Raw genomic sequence first — 19,479 nt, 5'->3', positions numbered from 1 at the left:
ACCTCGCCACAATAACTATCCACTACGATCTGTGATCTATCTTCTGAATACAGACAAAGAACAGAACAGTGCACTATACCAGGAAGCTCTGCAGGAAGTAAAACAGTGCACCTATCGACTCTAGTGCGTCCCTTGTGCCTTTCGGGTGCAGTTCCCATACTAACCTTCCCTATCGTATGTCGTTTGTTTTCTCTGGATTGTAACACCATATCCTTCCTTTGACTACTGCCCCATTCTGGTAAGACCCACTGTTTTTCAGCTCCTTCTTCGTCAGACTCTATTCAGGGTTTTGGTTGGGCTTGGGTTAGTTTAGGGGTTAAATTAGGGATAGGGTTGGGGCTAGGGTTAGTTTAAAGTGTTAAAATAGGGTTAGGGTTGGGGTTTGGGTTAGTTTAAGGGTTACATTAGGGTTAAGGTTGGGGCCAGGGCTAGGGTTAGGGTTGGGGCTTGGGTTAGGGTTGGGGGGTGGTGCGGTGGCGTGGGGGATCGGGGGGCTGGTGGGGGGAACCCCCCCCCAATGTACACAAAAACCTAAAAACGTTACAAGGGGCTGGCCAGTGCTGAAATCCCAGCACTGGACAGCTCCATGTAAAATTTTAAAGTAAACAAAAAAGCATTGAAATGCTACTTTTAACATGTAAAAGTGTGTTTCCATTGAAACCAATCCATGTCTATTGTCGGTGGATTGGTTTTGATGGAAATGCATTTTTGCATGTTAAATATAGGTTTTCAATGCTTTTTTTCTCAATACTTTGTTTTCGATGGTTTAGTGATTCGATGCTTTTAATTCGATGAATCACTATAAACCAGGTTGGAGAGCTAGCGTACCCTTCCCACAGTCTGACCCAAGAGCGATCCACATTGCGTAGGTTGGCTTTTCAATTGTTCTTATATATTTTGTGTGTGCAAATCATCCTTGGGTCTCTAATAATTGTTCATTTCCTTTGTAGCCTGGGTTACAGCGGTGCTGTGCTTCCACTCTTTCGTTCGATTTTCCCTTTTGTTCTGGCGATTCTTGTGTCAGCAAAGGGGCGGATCTAAAGAAAGATCTCCCTCATGTGAGGAGACACGGGCTAGGACTAGCCTGGGTTCTATGATTACCTGGCTTGCAGGGATCCAGTGTGCTTCGTCATCTCGGATACTGAGAGAGTACTGACACAGATCTAGTTGTGTTTCTCTAAATTGATTTCCATTTTGTGAAACCTAGGCATTTTCTCCCACTATCTAGGAATCTCAAATCTAAGTGAGTTCCCCCATTGCCTGCCTACTGCAACTCCTAGTACCCCCTTCGCCCAGGAACACCCAGTAACCACTGAAAGCAAGTAACGATAGCCAGGTTACTGCCCAAGTTTACTAGGAACCAGTCACCTTCCTCCCAACCACGCTTCCCTCTTCCAACACATAGTACACCGCACCAGAGCTCTGCTTAGACAGGCCATCCATAGACAGTGGAACACTGGTACCTAACCCACTAATTGGACAACCACCCATAGAGGGCATCCAGCTATCGCATTGCAAAAGGATAAGAGCTTCTAACCCAAACATCACCAACCCAGGGCAGGGTACACGCCTGCATTAGCCAGGTAGAGATACCACTAGAGTAACACAGAGGAATATTGCCACTCCTCAACATGCCTGCCAACTAGGAGGACAAATTACAATACCAAACATGCAGGATAATCGACGATGTTTGAGCACAGAAACGCTAAGACAAAGAGTTAAGGAAAACCCACTAACCCAACTCTAACACCTCAACCTTCTGCATACAACTCCCATACAGAAACTCACACAACCACCTCTCTACACAGAAATCTGCACATACTTCACCACACTGCAACAACAGACTAACAACACATAACACGGCACAACAGCACATGGAAAGTTGCACCGACCCGAAAACAGCACTTAAACTCAGCGAACGGTACAAACCGAACTGAAGCTGCCAACAGGACATCACAACTCTCGCATTCCTATTCCCACTACACCCTACTAACCGCCCACCCCAGTCCCCCTTTTTTACACCCTTCTTTTTAGATCCGCCAGAGTGCCTGGGGACAACTCCGGTGGTGACGGAGCGCGGTACAAATACCTTTAACATTAACATAACATTAACATAATGTGTCACACACTTCTTGCCAGTCTTTGGCCTTGCCGCACTGTATCCATTCTTAAAGTTAACTTTGTGGTAGTCTTTTCTAGGTCCCACCCTTCTGTTGCATTCTTTCACACTTGCACTCTTTTCCGCATTTTGCTTTCAAAATGGGCACTTTACCTTTTGGATTTAATCCTCTATTAGCTCTGCCCATAACGTTTTATTCAGTTCCGTATTCAATAAGCTTACTTTAGCTTGGTTTCAAGGTTTCATTCAGTTCGGTATTCAATATACGTAATTCTGCTTTGTTTCAAAGTTTCATTCAGTTCTGTATTAAATATATGTAATTCAGCTTTGTTTCAAAGTTTCATTCAGTTCGGTATTCAATTAGCTTTGTTTCAAGTTTCATTCATTTCGGGATTCAATATAACCCATGCAGCCTGTGCGGAGCCCTCTATGAGCGCCCCTGTTTTGAATGACTTTCCCTGACACTCACCGGTCCTCAGCGTTCCTCTCCGGTGGCTTTGCTACTTCCTTTCTACCTCCCAGGTCAGCAGGCCAGCCTCTGAGAGCCTCGCTTGCACTCCGGATGCTGTCCTCCACACGCCAGTGGCTCTGCTACCTTGGTACGGACGCGGACACTGTCCTTTCAACAGTGTCCTTTCTTCTTTCTTCCTCGCTCACAGCTCCGGCTGCTCTCTCTCCAAGACGGAGGCTCCCACTCCTGTGGCAGCTTAATGGCCCTGCTCGTCCTGTGCTCCACAGGTCCTCGGACTTCGGTCGGCATCCTGGCTTCCTCTCAGGTCCCACCACAGCTGCCTCATCACAAGAAGAGTCCCCTGCTGGCCTCTCCCACACAGGCCTCCCTGTTGTTGCTCTTGCTGCTTCTTTGGCCTCTCTTTATACACCTGCAATCACTTGACAGGTTGCAGGTGTGGACTCTCAATTGGGCTTGCCTTACTATTATTAAAGGGACATGCCTGACCTTTAAAGCACTCTTCAGGCACACATTGAAGCGTCCATTGTATGGTGAAACCCAGCCTTTTCTCACACTATCTAGGAATCTCAGTTCTAGGTGTATGTCTCTCAATTGACTGCCATTTTGTGAAACCTAGGCATTTTCTCCCGCTATCTAGGAATCTCAAATCTAAGTGTGTTCCCCCATTGCCTGCCATCTGCAACTCCTAGTACCCCCGTCACCTAGGAACACCCAGCAACCACTGAACGCAAGTAACAATAGACAGGTCACTGTCCAAGTTAACTAGGAACCAGTCATCCTCCTCCCAACCGTGCTGCCCTCTTCCAACGCATAGTACCCCACCCGGGCCCTGCTTAGACAGGCCATCCAAAGATAGAGGAACACAGGTCCGAACCCACTAATTGGACAACCACCCATAGAAGGCATCCAGCTATCGCATTGCAAGAGGATAAGAACCTCTATCCCAAACATCACCAACCCAGGGCGAGGTACACGCCTGCATCAGCCAGGTAGACATACCACTAGAGTAACAGGGAGGAATGCTGCCACTCCTCAACATGCCTGCCAACTAGGAGGACAAACTACAATACCAAACACACAGGATAATCAGAGATATTTGAGCACAGAAACGCAAAGACAAAGAGGTAAGGAAAACCTGCTAACCCAACTCTAATACCTCAACCTTCCGCATACACCTCCCATACAGAAACTCACAGAACCACCTCTCAGCACAGCAATCCACACATACTTCAGCACACTGCAACAACAGACTAACAACACATAACCCGGCACAACAGCACATGGGAACTCTCACCGACCCGAAACAGAACTTAAGTTCAACGAACGGTGAAAACCCAACTGAGGCTGCCAACAGGACATCACAACTCTCGCTTTCCAATCCCACTACACCCAACTAACCCTCCACCCCCATTCCCCCTTTTTTCACACCCTCCTTTTCAGATTTGCCAGAGCGCCTGTGGACCTCTCTGGTGGCGATGGTGCACGGTACAAATACTTTTAAAATTAACATAACACTAACATTATGTGTCACACACTTCTTGCCAGTGTTTGGCCTTGCCGCACCGTATCCAATCAAGTTCACTTTGTGGTGGTCTTTTCTATGCCGAAGACCGAGAGACGCTCTGCAGCAGCCAAACAACAGTCAGTAAGCCCATAGAGGGAGCTGGGACACCCTTCTGGAAGCATACTGTACAAACGCAAATCACTAAGCAAGTGGAAGAAAGTCCACAGCAGGGATTTGAGATGCTGGGGACAAGGTGTAGAACTGATGAATGTGAGAATGGGTCGGGGGCCCAATATCTGGGGAAAAGAGAAACCAGGTGGAAGAGTGAAGTAATGAGAAAAGTGTTACAAACCTGGAACCCACACCCAAATGTGAAAGCCCTGGAAAGAGAGTACACCAGGAAAAGACAAGGGTAGAAAGAGAATCATAAGGAAGACCAATGCTCTTAGAGCTTTGAAGTACATTGAAAGTAAAAGAAGCCTGGCAGGAGAGTATACCAGGTGTTCTGCAAGTCGGGGAACTGCACCCAAGTTGTATGCCCTTGAGATTTGTAATTGTTTTGAAATGTTTGTGTTGTGCAAAGAAACCTGGGGAAGGGAAGAAGTCATCCACTGGAACTGTGAATATTATCCATTTGGAAACCTTTTGTTGGAGTTAAACTTTTCCTTTGAACTTGAACATTTGTGCACTTTCAAGGCCAGAGACAATACCCTTAGCACCTTATAGTTACTTTTAGATTGTGAGGGCTAGGATCAGATTTTGGACACAGCACATTTTGCTTTGGACATCTTGACGCAAGACAGACCCTTGGTTTTGGTTGAGTTAGAGAAATACCTCCTAGAGTAGGGATAGTGAGGCATTTTCCAACCCTTTTATTATTTCAATACATATTTGTAGCAATCACTATGAGTCCTCTGTGTCTGTGTCTTATTCCAGGTTCCTCACAGCTCCCACATACTTGAATCAGCGATTTGCTTGGTATAATTCAAACAGAACGTATTTGCCAATGGACACTAGAAAGATTGCAGATCTCCAACAATTCAGAAAGAGACTGACAACCACTTCTTTGACACCAATGGTAAATTAAATGTGAGTGTCAGAGTGTTACGCTCACCTGGCTCCCACAGGGGTGTCGATCGGACCCGGACAGCTGCAACCTCCTCCAACGTGAAGCATAGTTCAGAGATGACAGACTGGACTGGACCGCCTAACCTCGTCTGCTTGACCCGTAGAAGTATTCTCCTGCAAGTGGAGAAAGGGATTTAGCCACCCGTGGATTCTAGTAATGGCACCCCACTGTTCTCCCCACTAATCACCACCGATATTCACTTTCAGTAAGCTCACCTTATGTTTGTAAATGAGCTCTCCATCCTGCGCGGAATGCAGGGGCGCGTAGATACAAGTTACTTCACTGGTTTGAAGGCGTTGGAAGAGTTCCGGATGAATATTGACTCCGAGGTTCCAGCCGAGAACCCGTAAGTATAAAGTTCAAAGAGTTCAATATGTCCGATGTTCACTCTTGTACATTCCTTTCTTGTGTTGCAGCTGAGTCCAAGGGAAGATTGTCTTGTGGCAGCTGATGGTGTTCAGGTAAGAGTCTGTATTACCCAACACTGTCCGGCAAAAGATGCGTGTGTTTAAATTGCTGGTTTCTCTCTCCTTACAGGTGCGGCGTAAGGAGTTGCGGTTTGTTACAGAATAATGCCTCTGTTTGTTAATCAGGTAAGTCTATAGTGGAGAGGTTGTATTTGTTGGCTTTTTCGGCTCACCTTATGTTTCTTTTGTCCCCTAGATGGTGGAATTCGGCAGAGAAAATGATGGAGGCTGCGCCGGATCGAAAAATGCTGTGAGGACTGGTGAGTATGGCACGGCGCTGCAGTTGGCGATGCGACGCATGTAGAATAATATCCTTTTCAAGTTCGAAGACGTGATAGATCCGGAATTCAGGTAAGGATTGAATTAATATCTGTTTTCTAAACTTTCCTTCTTCTTTCTTCTATTGCTAGGAGCTCTGGATTCGAGACGGGCGTGGCTGAAGATTGGATGCTGACTGCAGGCACGGTGAGCGTTACGCTGCTGGATGCAGAATAACGCGAAGCATGTGCTGCTGTTCGGGCGTGGTTTAAATAGCCTCCAAAGTAGTTCCAGGTAAGAAGTCCCTAGAACCACACCAGAGTAAAAAAAATAGTCCCTGTAGTAAAATAGTCCCATGCAGGCCTCACGTTGGCTTGGATTCATTTGCAGCATGGTCTGCATGAGGTAAGTAAAGACTATGAGCCTGGCGCCTATGGCGCCAGGACTGATTTCTATTATGAGCCTGGCGCCTAAGGCGCCAGGACTGAACCCAGACAGTCCCCAGCCGGGGCTGCTGGGGTTTTATTAAATACCTGGATGCCTGCTCCCGGGGCTGATGGGCTTGATCCGGATGCCCAGGGGTAGGCATCATGACACAGTGCCTCTCTGTCAAATGCATTTGAGAATCACATTTCTTTCTTTACAGGGTCTTTCGGAGCATTAAGAAACCTTCTTGGTGGCAGCACCTAACTGCTCCAATAAAAATAGAAATATGAACAGTTTAGTACAGAGAAAGCTCTGCGAACACCTCCATCTAACAGATCTACACCATTCAATGACAGCTTCTGGCCAGCACATCTGCCCAGCAGCAGACATACTTTGGCCAGGGTATGGACTGGGACTAAATAGTCCCAGCCCCCACATCCAGCCACAAACACCTCACAGTTTTGTCCGGGAAAGCTGAGGTTTTGCCTCAAAATGGGCGTACCCTACATGGCCAATATGGCTCGGGGGTAGGGGTGGAGGGAGGCAGGAACAAAGACAAGATGGCAATACAGCAGGATAAAATCTTGTGCCACAGCCATTTTAGAGTATAAGGTAGACTAAAAGGCATTATGCGGTAAAATGCAAATGTGCACTTGAAAATGTGAAAACACAGTAGAAAAATATCTGCAGCCACTAGCTCGGCTTGGACAATCATGTAACTAAAGGGAGACAGGACAAAAATATAATGATTTGCCCCGACAATGATTTCAAACTATCATTCTGTAAGTCATCACTGCTTTGGTGGAACAAATACCATATGGTCGGCAAAAGTACCTGCTGATTGCGAGAAATGAACTGTAAACACAATTATACATTAAACCAGAAGACTAGAGATACTTTGATATTTTAAGAATTAATGTAATACTTACGTTTGGAACAGGATTGTCCCACCTGTAATACAAATCACATTTCATAAATATGCAAAATAATAAGTAAAAAAGAATACTTCAGCTAAGTGGATAACAACAAATGTATGGGATTCAGGTAGCCCTCTATTTTGCTCCCAGATTAAGAAGTCTCTGCAGTTATAAGGTAACTAAACATCCACATGGTTGATTGTTTTACGGTTTTTTATAATAAATTCAACACTGTTAATTCCCATTTCTCATCTGACTCTTAACTAGGAAGGTGTTAAGAACCCTTGCACATGGTTGTTGTATGCACAGCTTTAATGAACAAACCAGTCTACAATTACAATTGAACATTAAATAAATGTTAAAATTATTTTCATTGTAATTGCTTCATTTGATGAAGCTAACACATTGAACATCCATGAGTCAATCAAATACACTTAATTGAACAATTAGAGCCTGATGAAAAAAATATAAATGTATAACATGCAAGATCATTACGTAAAAATATTAACACAGTAGGACCGCTATATATCCCAAGGCAACAGCTCCCTGTAGCGGAGCATTCTGTGCATTCAGGCAGTCTCTACTGTGCATGACCGTATCGGCCAAACATACATCTGACCTTTTATATTATTAAGATAGGACCTCTTGAAAGAGCAAAAGAGGATGGCACAAAAAAAAACAAGATCACAAAAATCACCACATAGCCTGTAGCAGAAAGTAACACTTTAGCACAGCAAGGATTCTATGAACCCTTGCCTATTGGAGTATTTGGTTCAGTGAGTATTTCTTAGCCTTGTGGCAAAGGCACTGCACACATCTCTGGTAAGAGGAGAAGACATGCTTAATCTAAGTAGTAAACAAGCAAGTTCATTATGCTAGGCCAAAATGCTCTAAATCGGAGGCAGAGCAGTAAGGCTGCACTGTAGGAGGGGATGGACTTGTTACGAAGTACAATTCATCTGATGCACACACAATAAAATACACAACACAATAAATTCTGTGCATATGATGAGCATTACTTACCCAGAAATAATAGTCTTTGTGTGACTTGGATTTGCTTTGCATAGGTCAGCATCTAGTGTTTGTTTCAGAGTATTACACTTTGTATTTTGGGAATTGAAAAAGGGGCGTCACCAGGGGGTATTCCTGTCACATTAGCCCCATTTGATGTGTGAAGGCACCCTTGATCTCTCTCGCATTCACATCGTCAGATTGATTGTTTTCCTGTCATGACATACGATATTGCATGAAAGTGCAGTGTTTCAGCTTCCACGTAGGGGTTCCCATGACTAAACAGATACAAGCCACAGAAAGATGATTACCAGGTAAGTAATACTTGCCATGTCAGGTTTTTGAATCTGCTTGGATTTGCATGCTTTGGGTAGACCAGCTATCAGTGCCTTTTGATGGTGGGAGGATGAATGGAAGGAACAGTCAAAAACAGATGTTTTAGTATTGATTTGATCACCTCTAAAACAGCCTTTCCTTGCTTATCTAAACAATAGTGTGTGTGAACATATGAGCTGTACGTCATGTTACCTACTTGCAAATAGCATCTAACGGCACGTCTGCAATGAAAGCCAATGTGGCTCCAGTGCGAAGTGTGGAATGTGCTTTGGAAGTGAAAGGAAGACGTATATGAGCTAATGTGTATCAAAGTTGAATAGAGCATACAACCCATCTTGAAATGGTGGAATTAGTCACTGGATCACCCTCTCTACCTATTGCAAGAGAAACAAACAACTGGCTTATTTTATGCAGTACCTTGGTTTTACGGACATAAAACATTACTGCTCTACAAACATAGTGCGCACACACAGGGCTGGTCCTCTTCTTTTGTGTGATATATGATATGATATGATATGGCATTTATAACGCGCCTATACACAAGTGTTTCTGTGGATTTGAGAAGATGGTTGGCCATTCTACTGAATGGTTAAAATGAAATTTTGAAATGTATTTAGGAGGGAACCGCAGATATGTCCAGATAGTGGTTAGAATAGTGGCAAAAGGCTCCTCCACAGAGAGCTTCCATCTCGCTTACGGTTGGTTCTATGTATACAGGTCTTCATCATCATCATTCATAACTTTATTTCAGCTAAGAGCCATAAAAGTTTACACAACAACATCAGTAATACATTTCAAAACTAATCCAATTTACAAAATGTAGTGCAGAGGAACAAACTAAAGCAATTAAATCTTAGCATCCAGTATAGGTTCATGGCAATTTTTAATTTTACTTAACTTCGCAGTCTAAGATACAATTATTGGCGAGCTGGTCTTAAAAAAATGTTGTCCATTTATTGGCTGATGTATTTAGGTGCTGCTCGGAGATGACTAGTGTCACTCAGACTGCTGAGTGTATCAAATTTGAGGAAAAATTTGAAGTTGCTAGTCACTTATTCTCGCGCACCTTCAATTTGTCCTCACAATCGGTTAATGATTTTCATAAAACTTGATTCATTTGTCAAGAAATATTTAACACGTGTCGAGGGCAACATTGAAATTTTGATTAATTAAATATTTCTTGACAAATGAATCAAGTCTTATGAAAATCATTGACCGATTGTGAGGACAAATTGAAGGTGCGCGAGAATAAGTGACTAGCAACTTCTAGGTTCATGGCAATGTAGGAACTTCCTAGAGTGGATTAAACATCAACGGGCAACAATACCCATGTCCGGGGGGTGGAGGGCCTGCCTATCTTTCCCCTAAAGGGACAGCATTCGCTCCAGTCAGAACAGAGTCCTACATCATTGGGCCCCAGGAATACGCACTCAGATTAATTGCAGTTTTTACCAGGGGATTACATGCCATGTTAATGTGCATTAGATCCCTAACCAATCTGGGATCACAGAATTTAAGCTCAACAGTGTCAAAATTAGGAACAGCTTCCTTCGCTTTAGTGATCCTGGCACAGTCAACAATTTGTTCCATAGTTACAAAGTTACAAATCGAATACCCCTCACATGATTCAACCAATGTAGACATGTATTAAGAAGTGCTGGCTTTGGTTCGGGCCTTTTTGTGGACGGTTTGGGAACTCCATGCATAGAGATTGTCTGGGAAGCAAATAACCTATTAGAGGTGTTAGGCAGGTTTGGTAAATACTGGGCCAGCACACTAGCTATCTTGGGTAGCACATTTGTACTAGGATGTCTGACTGTCTGCGTGCTACAGGTCCACCTAGAAAGAGTCGAAGAGGGACAATACAGGGTGTCTCTGTGGACAGGGCCAGCAGGTTCTGGATTATAAAATGACCCTTTGCCCTTTTTGTTGTTGGCAATGACAGGTCTTGTCACATTTTGAAACCCTGATTAGACTGGGGCTGGTTAGCACAAAACTCTTGGGTGGAGAGTCCACCCATCCTCAAATCATTTATCTTAGTAAGGTCCCCTTTCTAGCAACTTCAAATAGGGACATTAGGATGTATTTAATTAGCATGAGTTCCGACGTAACTTTACTGCAACTACAGTGGCACTCCCCTGACCCTTGGCCATCCTCCCCTTTTTGCTGAAGGGTGGCAGTGACTGTTTCCCCGGCATAAGTTTCTAGATTAAGTGAGCTTGCCAGTGGAGCTGTGACAATACTGCTGTGAGCTGGCTGATGGCCACATCGGTGACAGTCATTTTAGATGGCAGTTGGACCCCCATTTGTTCGCAGAATTTTAGGTTGGGCCCAAGTACGGTGGCCCTTCAGCCAATCGAACTTGGGGGCGGGGGAGGGGAGGACAGCAAGAATTGTACGCTGTGTGGGATCAAGGAGGCTTGGTGCAGAAGTTGAAAAAAGGGCTGCTGGCCTTGAAACGCTTAGAGGCCCCTCCAGGTGTTGTTGATGTGTCGGGTGGCCTACAGGGACTTGCCGGCTATCACCCCCCTCTGACTCTCTGAGCCCCAAATAACTACGGTAGGGGAGGGTGAGATGTCGGAGGTCTCTGTGGCCGTAACAGTGTCAGTGGGAACAACATGTGCCCCCTCTCTAAGTATAAGGTGAACAACGGCGTGTCAGACTCTGTGTTCTGAGTGTTTGTTATGTCCCAACTCCCTTCTTCCTCCTCCTCACCTGTACTGTAGTAATCGCCGTCCTCTGGACCTAGGGATCTTCGGGATCTGTAGTCCTTTCCCTTTTTGGTTGGACGTGTATGTCTCACACGGGAGGAAGCCAAAATGAAGGCTGGCAAAAAGCACCCCACTGTGACCCCGTTCCCGGGAAGGACAATGAGGAGAAAAAGCCATTGACGGCAGAAAAAAACCCTGCTGATGGCAGACAGGAATCCTCTTGAAAACTGGGCTCCTCTTTGAAGGATGAAAGATGGGCAAAGAAATCCAAGGCGCCCGGAACAGGATTAGCGGTCACCAGCAAAATACCCAAATCAGCAACACAAGCAGAACGGGCCCGAAGGAGCCAAAGGAAGCAAAGTAGGAGGGAAGAGACGGGACTGAAAAGCAAGGAAGAAATAGAGGGAAGCGGAACAGAAGGGAGGAGGACAAGAGAGAGCAAGGGAGAGGGAGAAGGTAAGTACCGGGAAAAGAAACGTGCTCCTAGGATGACCGGAGCGAAAGAGAAAGTAAAGGCACAAGCGTAAACGCAACAGCGGCAGCAAAGCAGAGTAAGCTGACCGTAGCGGTTGCAACGCAATGTGCTGAATGAAAGGCGTGGCTAAAGTAAACCTACGTACATCCGGGAGCGGGAATAAAGTCTAGACTGCGTAGAAGCGGACGTGAAAGGCTTCAGTGGACCACATGTGCCAAGATTGAATGCGGCGCATGACAGTATGCCCCCCTCTCAACACTGAACCCCCTGGCTTGCCAGGATGAGCCCTATGAAACCTCCTAAGTAGGACGGGGGCATGGATGTGGGAAAGAGGTTCCCATGAATCCTCGGCACTAGCGAACCCCTTCCAGTGAACGAGGTACTCCAACCGACCCCTACTGTATCTGGAATCACGTAAGTGCGAGACCTCATATTCGATATCACTAACAGTGGGATCTGGAATTGGGATAGGTCGAGTAACACATGACTGATCAGCACTTCTTAACAATGAAGCATGAAAGACGGGGTGGACACGTTTCAGAGAAGAGGGTAGCTTAAGGCGAAACGCCACTGGGTTGATCTTGGCAGTGATGATAGAAAAGGGACCAATAAACCGTGGTGAGAGTTTGGAAGGATGAGACCATCGTTGTAGAAATTTAGTGGAAAGACATACTTTGGAGCCCACTTCCAATCAGGAATATCCTGATGATGCCTGTCAGCCTGATGTTTGTATGCTTGGAGGCTCTCCGACAAACTGAGTTTCGCTGTCTTCTGGGCTTCTCTTATCCGAAACAGTACTTCCTCCACAGCTGGAAGATAAGAGTGTATGGGAGAAAGCGGGAGAATGGAACAAGGATGATGATATCCATACGAACAGTAGAATAGCGTAATCTTAATGGCAGAATGCCTTGCATTGTTATACGCAAATTCTGCCGTGGGCAATAGAGATAACCAGTTGTCTTGTTCTGAATTGGTATAGGCACGTAAATACTGTTCTAAAGTGGAGTTCAGCCGCTCCGTTTGTCCATTTGTCTGAGGGTGATAGCCCGAAGACAAAGCTCTTTCGAAGACAAAGCACTTGAAATCACTGACAAAGTGATTTCAAGAATTTGGACATAAATTGGCTCCCGCGGTCTGAGAGAATTTTGTCCGGGAGACCATGAAGTCTGAATATATTCCTGATGAAAATCTGAGCCATACCTTCTGCAGTCGGTAATCGAGGGAGAGGAGAAAAGTGAGCCATCTTAGTGAGAGAATCTATGGTTACAAGGATGCAAGAACAACCTTGCAAAACCAGTAGATTCACAATGAAGTCTTTAGTGACATGACTCCACGGATGAGTGGGGATTACATCTTGTTTCAATAGACCTACAGGTCTCTTGGAGCTGTATTTGCTTTGGTTGCAGATACTACATGTTTGTACATATTGTTTGACATCTTTGGACAAACCGGGCCAATAGAAAGCTCTTTTGACCAAGTCCAGCGTACCACTCTGCCCTCTATGACCTGCCGTCTTATGATCGTGGCACCATGACAGAACCTTTTCCTGAAGATATTTGGAAGGTACCCACAATTGCTTCCTTCTGAACATTAAACCATCCACCTTGGTCAAACCTTTGGGCTCATGATGATTGATGGTCGCCCCTCTGATTTGTTGCAGAAATGAGGAAACGTTGCTGATGATCTTGTTTCTCAGAAACATTCTTTCTGGAGAACTGGGAGAAGTACCTGAAGCATAAGATTTCCTAGAGAGAGTATCCGCCAAAGTATTCTGGCTACCAGGAATGTAGGTGATTAGGAAATCATACTGGGAGAAAAAAGGCGCCCAGCGAACTTGCCTTGAGTTGATTCACTCCATTGATTGCAGCACCTGCAGGTTCTTATGATCAGTTCTTATGATGAATGGGTGACTGTTCCCCTGCAGCAAATGCCTCCATTCTTCGCATGCCTTTTTCATTGCTGGAAGCTCTCTTTCAATGACTGAGTAGTTGCGCTGACTTTCAGTGAGAGTTTTGGACAAATAGGCAACCGGATGCTCTACATCTTGCTACAAAACCATTATAATAAAAAAAGATAGTCACAAGGGGGCTGCCCCTTTAGCGGGCAGCTGATGCGTCAGTTTCCAGTATAAATTGTTTTCTCTGATCAGGTTGTCGCAATATTGGCGCACGACAAAATTGCTCTTTCAGGCGACGAAAACTATCTTCTGCCTATGCATTCCAGGAAAAAGGCATAGATGATTTTTTTTAGGAGACTAGTTATAGGCAGAACAATTTCAGAAAAAACAGAAATGAAGCGTCGGTAAAAATTTGCCAGCCCCAAAAATTGTTGTACCTCCTTGATTGAAGTCAGAGCCGGCCATCGAAGGATGGCTTCTATCTTGTTCTTGTCCATCTGAACCCCTTGAGGTGATAAAATAAACCCCAAATAGGGAACTGAAGAAACCCCAAAAAACACTTTTCCCTTTTTGCCAGAAGGTGGCGACTTTTGAGTCGAGTTAAGACTTCTGCAAGGTGCTTTAAATGGTCTTGCATATTACTGGAAAAAATCAGGATATCATCGAGGTATACAACGACTGAGAGAAACAAAAGGTCAGATAAGATGCGGTCCATAAACCTCTGGAAGATTGCTGGAGCATTAACGAGCCCGAAAGGCATCACGTGGTACTCAAAGAGAACGAACAGAGTTCTGAACGCGGTCTCCCATTCGTCTCCTGATCTCATTCTGAGTAAATGATAGGCGTTTCGTAAGTCCAGTTTCGAAAAAACTGAAGCTCCCTGAACGGCTTCCAGTATATCTGGAATCAAGGGCATAGGATAACGGTCTTTTTTTGTTACTTTATTAAGGCCTCTGTAGTCGATGCAAGGTTGTAGATCCGTGGAACCCCGTTTAGGTATAAAAAACAGTAGGGCTCCGGCAGGTGATTTAGAGGGCCTGATCAGACCGTTACATAAGTTGTCGTCCAGGTACTTCCTAAGAGTTTTTTTCTCTTTGTTGGATAGGGCAAACATTCTGCCAAAAGGTACCAGGGCATTTGGTACCAGATCTACGGAACAGTCCTCCGGCCTATGAGGTGGTAATTCCATGGGAGTAGTTTCAGCAAACACCGCGTCATAATCCTCAAGAATCTGCGTAATGGAATGAACACCAACAGTTGTATTGAGAGTACTGGGAACTGTTTTTACTGTCTGGTATTGTACTGCCTGACAACAGTTCTTATGACAATAAGTGGAGTTGAAATCTAGATGGTTGGATGCCCAGTCAATATATGGATTGTGTTGACGTAGCCAAGTAATTCCCAAAATGAGTGGAAAATGCGCAGCATGGATGATATCAAATGTTATGGTTTCTGAATGTTAGTGGATGATGAGTTGCAGTGGTTCAGTGATTTGGGTGATTGGGCCAGAGCTCAAAGGTTTACCATCCACGCCCTTCACTTTCTGGCCTTCCAAGCGATCAATGCGCTTAGCTCCAACTTTATTCACCCAAAGAGTGTCGGCAAAATTGCCTGCAGCTCCGCAATCAAGCAATGCCAATGCCTCAATTTGGTTACCACTGATGGTAACCTGTACAGTCACAACCATGAGGCGAGAGTCCTCTGAAGTATCGGTAGAGCCGATTGACATCGAGACGTAGGGACTACTGGGTCTCCCTTGATATCCCGTCCCTTCAAGGATCGAGATCTTTCGTTTTCCGGCTGCTTACCTGGTAGCTCAGTGCAGTTTCTTACTGAATGTTGATCAGATCCACAGTAAGCACATAACCCTTGGTCCCTCCTTCTCTTCCTTTCTTCTGGAGTAAGAGAACGACGAGCTGCACCAATTTGCATGGGTTCTTCAGTCAATTTGACTGTAGAAGGAGGAGGAGGAGAGGGGTTCCTAGAGAAAAAAGGCCGAGTCCGACGTCTCTCATGTCGTCTTTCTTGCATATTGAATTCCATTTGAAGTGCAGCGGTCATCAAATCTGCGAGAGAATCAGAACGTGGAGAACAAGCCAGTTCGTCTTTCAGATCTTCTCTAAGACCGCGTCGAAACAAGATAAATTGGGACTGTTCTGAACAGCCTGTATCCATGGCCAGTCTTTTAAATGAGGATATGTAAGAAAGTACGTCGGCCTGACCCTGGCGAACGTCTAGCAGATCTTCACCAGCTGCCATGGCAATCTCGGGCCTCTCAAAAGTGCATTTTAGGAGGTCCACAAAAGCCCCATAGTCCTGAAGCACTGGGTCTGCACTTGTCACCAGAGGGGTAGCCCAGGCTAGGGCATTTCCTGACATATTAGAGATCAGGAAGCCACCTTGGCGTGGTCTGAGGCATAGGTGCGGGATCTGAATGTAAAGTACACCTTGCGAGCATCCAAAAATTCCTTTAGTTTTTTTGGCGACCCTTCAAACTTGCCTGAAGAAAGAGCCATAGGGGGTAAATCGGTGGGCGGTGGTTCCCGGGCTGCTACCATCTGTTTCAACAGGGTGTTTTCAGCCTTCATGTTTTGCATCTCTAGCAAGAGATTTTGAACAGAGGCTACTAATTCCTGCACTTGCTCTGGAGTAGCCATTGTAGTGAAAAGCCGTTGCAAACTGTCAGACTCTGTGTTCTGAGTTATGTCCCAACTCCCCTCTTCCTCCTCCTCACCTGTACTGTAGTAATCCCCGTTCTCTGGACTGAGGGATCTTCGGGATCTGTAGTCCTTTTCCTTTTTGGTCGGACGTGTATGTCTCACACGGGAGGAAGCCACAATAAAGGCTGGCAAAAAGCACCCCACTGTGACCCCGTTCCTGGGAGGGACAATGAGGGGAAAAAGCCGTTGACGGCAGTAAAAAACCCTGCTGATGGCAGACAGGAATCCTCTTGGAAAATGGGCTCCTCTTTGAAGGATGAAAGATGGGCGAAGAAATCCAAGGTGCCCGGAACAGGATTAGCGGTCACCAGCAAAATACCCAAAACAGCAACACAAGCAGAACGGGCCCGAAGGAGCCAAAGGAAGCAAAGTAGGAGGGAAGAGACAGGACCGAAAACCAAGGAAGAAAGAGAGGGAAGCGGAACAGAAGGGAGGAGGACAAGAGAGGGAGAAGGTAAGTACTGGGAAAAGAAACGTGCTCCTAGAATGACCGGAGCGAAAGAGAAAGTAAAGGCACAAGGGTAAACGTAACAGCTGCAGCGAATCAGAGTAGCTGACCATAGCGGTTGCAATGTGATGCGCTGAATGAAAGGCGTGGCTAAAGTAAACCTACGTACATCCGGAAGCAGGCAAAAAAGACTATACAGCGTAGAAGCGGATGTGAAAGGCTTCAGTGGGCACGAAAACGGAACCTGGGCCACATGCGCCAAGATTGAATGCAGCGCATGACACGGCGCTGCGTGCACCCAGAAATTGACGAATCTCGCCAATCAGCAAATGGACCTTACCAAAGGTGTTGGCAGGATTAACTATGCTGTGAGCCACTGGATCGACAGTGCTTAAGGAAGCTGAGGTGACTGGGTTCAAATTTAGATATGTTTTAGTCCTTTTAAGGGTCAGTATTTTCCGTTTTGAGCACAGTGCAAGCATGCCAAGCCCAGGGCCACGTACAGGAGCTAGTGCAGATGGCTCCTAGGTTTCCTGAGCAGATTGCTGGTTGAGTGGGACTGACATGATCATTAGCCAAATTCGGGCTACGGTTCACCCTTCTACTTAAGGGGCTTGGGAAACACCCCCAGTAAATCAATACAGTCAGTAAAGTCAATAAAGGGTGCGGATGGCTTCATAATGGCTTCACAGCTTTAGGATTGTAGTGATACAATTGGAGCAGACCGTATAATAAAAAAAGATCCATTGGTTCCACTTCGCTACCTGGCTCACTGGAGATAACGCAGTCCCTCATTTCCAGCGTGAAGCACAAATGTTGGTTGACACCATCGCCCCCTTGCGGGACGCCAACACCCTGCGTCGTAGACCTCCCGCTGGCTTCACCCTCGCGGGGGAGCCGGTTGGATTTTGAAGTGATTCCAGCAGGTAAAAAATACAGTTATGAATGATGATGATGATGATGATGATGGTATATCGGTTGCGCACACATGGTTGCAACCGTGATTGCTTGACAAAAGGTCGCAATTCCACAGGTGCAACCTTTTGTGTGTGACCCGTCCTGGTCCATGTCGAGGGGTCCCCAACCCCCAAGCCCCCAGCCACTACGTGCCCCCCTAGCCCCATCGTGCCACCTCTGCCACCCACTTACCTTATGCGGGCTCAGGCTGCCTGCGCCTCTCCTCAGCTGTCAGTTTGGGTGCCACAGTGCCAGAAGCCCGGGGCACAGCACATGTTTATGCCCCGGGCTTCCAGGGCTGCGTCATACAGACTGACGGCATCACAATTGTGATGGACATTATGGCAATGACGAAAGCTACCTTGTACTTGAGCTCCTTCAGAGAAGCTTTATACATTGGTTCAAAAGGAGGTCCTATTAATTTCTGAAAGAACCTATTTAGATACAACTAGGTGGGGGCTGTCCGACTGGTGGATAACAGCTCTTTACCCTTTCTACATATGTCTTGACCACTGACACTTTTCACCATGGTACCTTTTGTTGTGAGGTGGCATACACTGCTAGTGCATATGTATATACATGTAGATGATGCACATTATAAAATTCTTCTTAACTTTAAGTATGCTTTACGCTATTGTACAACATAGTAAAAGGTTAGGATGAATTGTCTATGGAATTTCAAAAAACAGATTTTCCAAACATTTTAATCAACTTTCAATAATTTCTGAACCCTTCCATGGAAAATTCTAAAAAAGAAAATAATGCCACAGAAGATTTTAGAGCTATCCGTCCCCACATGGAAAAAAAAGTCCGAATTTTTCAAGGACTGATTCATTAAAAAAAAAAAATGAAGCCCTTTTCAGGATCTGGTGTCCTAAAAAAGATTCCAAAACCAAGCTGGCCAATTTTGAGATATTTAAGTTTGAAAGATGTATCTACCTTTCACACATGTGCATAATTAATGTACATCTTCTATACAAACTGGATATGTACATTTCATACAAGTACACTACTAGAGGTATGAAAACATATCAAAGTAAGGTTTGACTGATGTGAGTTTTCAAAAGTAGAAGAGACATAAGAAATGTAAACTGCATACAAGTACGAAATGAAGCACTCTAATACACCTCCTATATGTATAAAAACACACATCAAAGTTAGACTTTACTTTAATGTGAGTTGGAGGCATATAGGACATTGCAGTTAATATGACTTAACATCAAATTTGCATACGCCTTATACGCCTTATACGCCTTACACTCGCATACAATACGGACGAAGCTTGGAAAGGCACCTTTCAGCCTCCTGCCCCGCACATCTGCCAGCACATCCTGCACTGCAAGGCCAGAAATAATTAGGACAATCACACCAGACAGATGCACAGACAAAGGTCCCAGTTGTTGCAAGGAAGAACGTGTTGCCCAATTCTACTGCAGTGAAAAGCGCCGTCGTCCCTTTATTCAGACTGTTAAATACAGGATGAGAGGAGAACAACTCCCTCGAAGGCTCCCTTCCAGACCATATGCCACAACGACATGAACTAACCAAACCGGCTTAAGGGTACTAAGGGTACCGTGTCTACCACAAAGGCGCAACATATGTTTTTCAGAGAAAGGCAATAGCCATGGAATG

Source organism: Ambystoma mexicanum, chromosome 5q (genome assembly GCF_040938575.1).
Source record: "Ambystoma mexicanum isolate Mex_15411 chromosome 5q, UKY_AmexF1_1, whole genome shotgun sequence".
Classification (NCBI taxonomy): Eukaryota; Metazoa; Chordata; class Amphibia; order Caudata; family Ambystomatidae; genus Ambystoma; species Ambystoma mexicanum.
Note: the sequence above shows the minus strand (reverse complement) of the source record.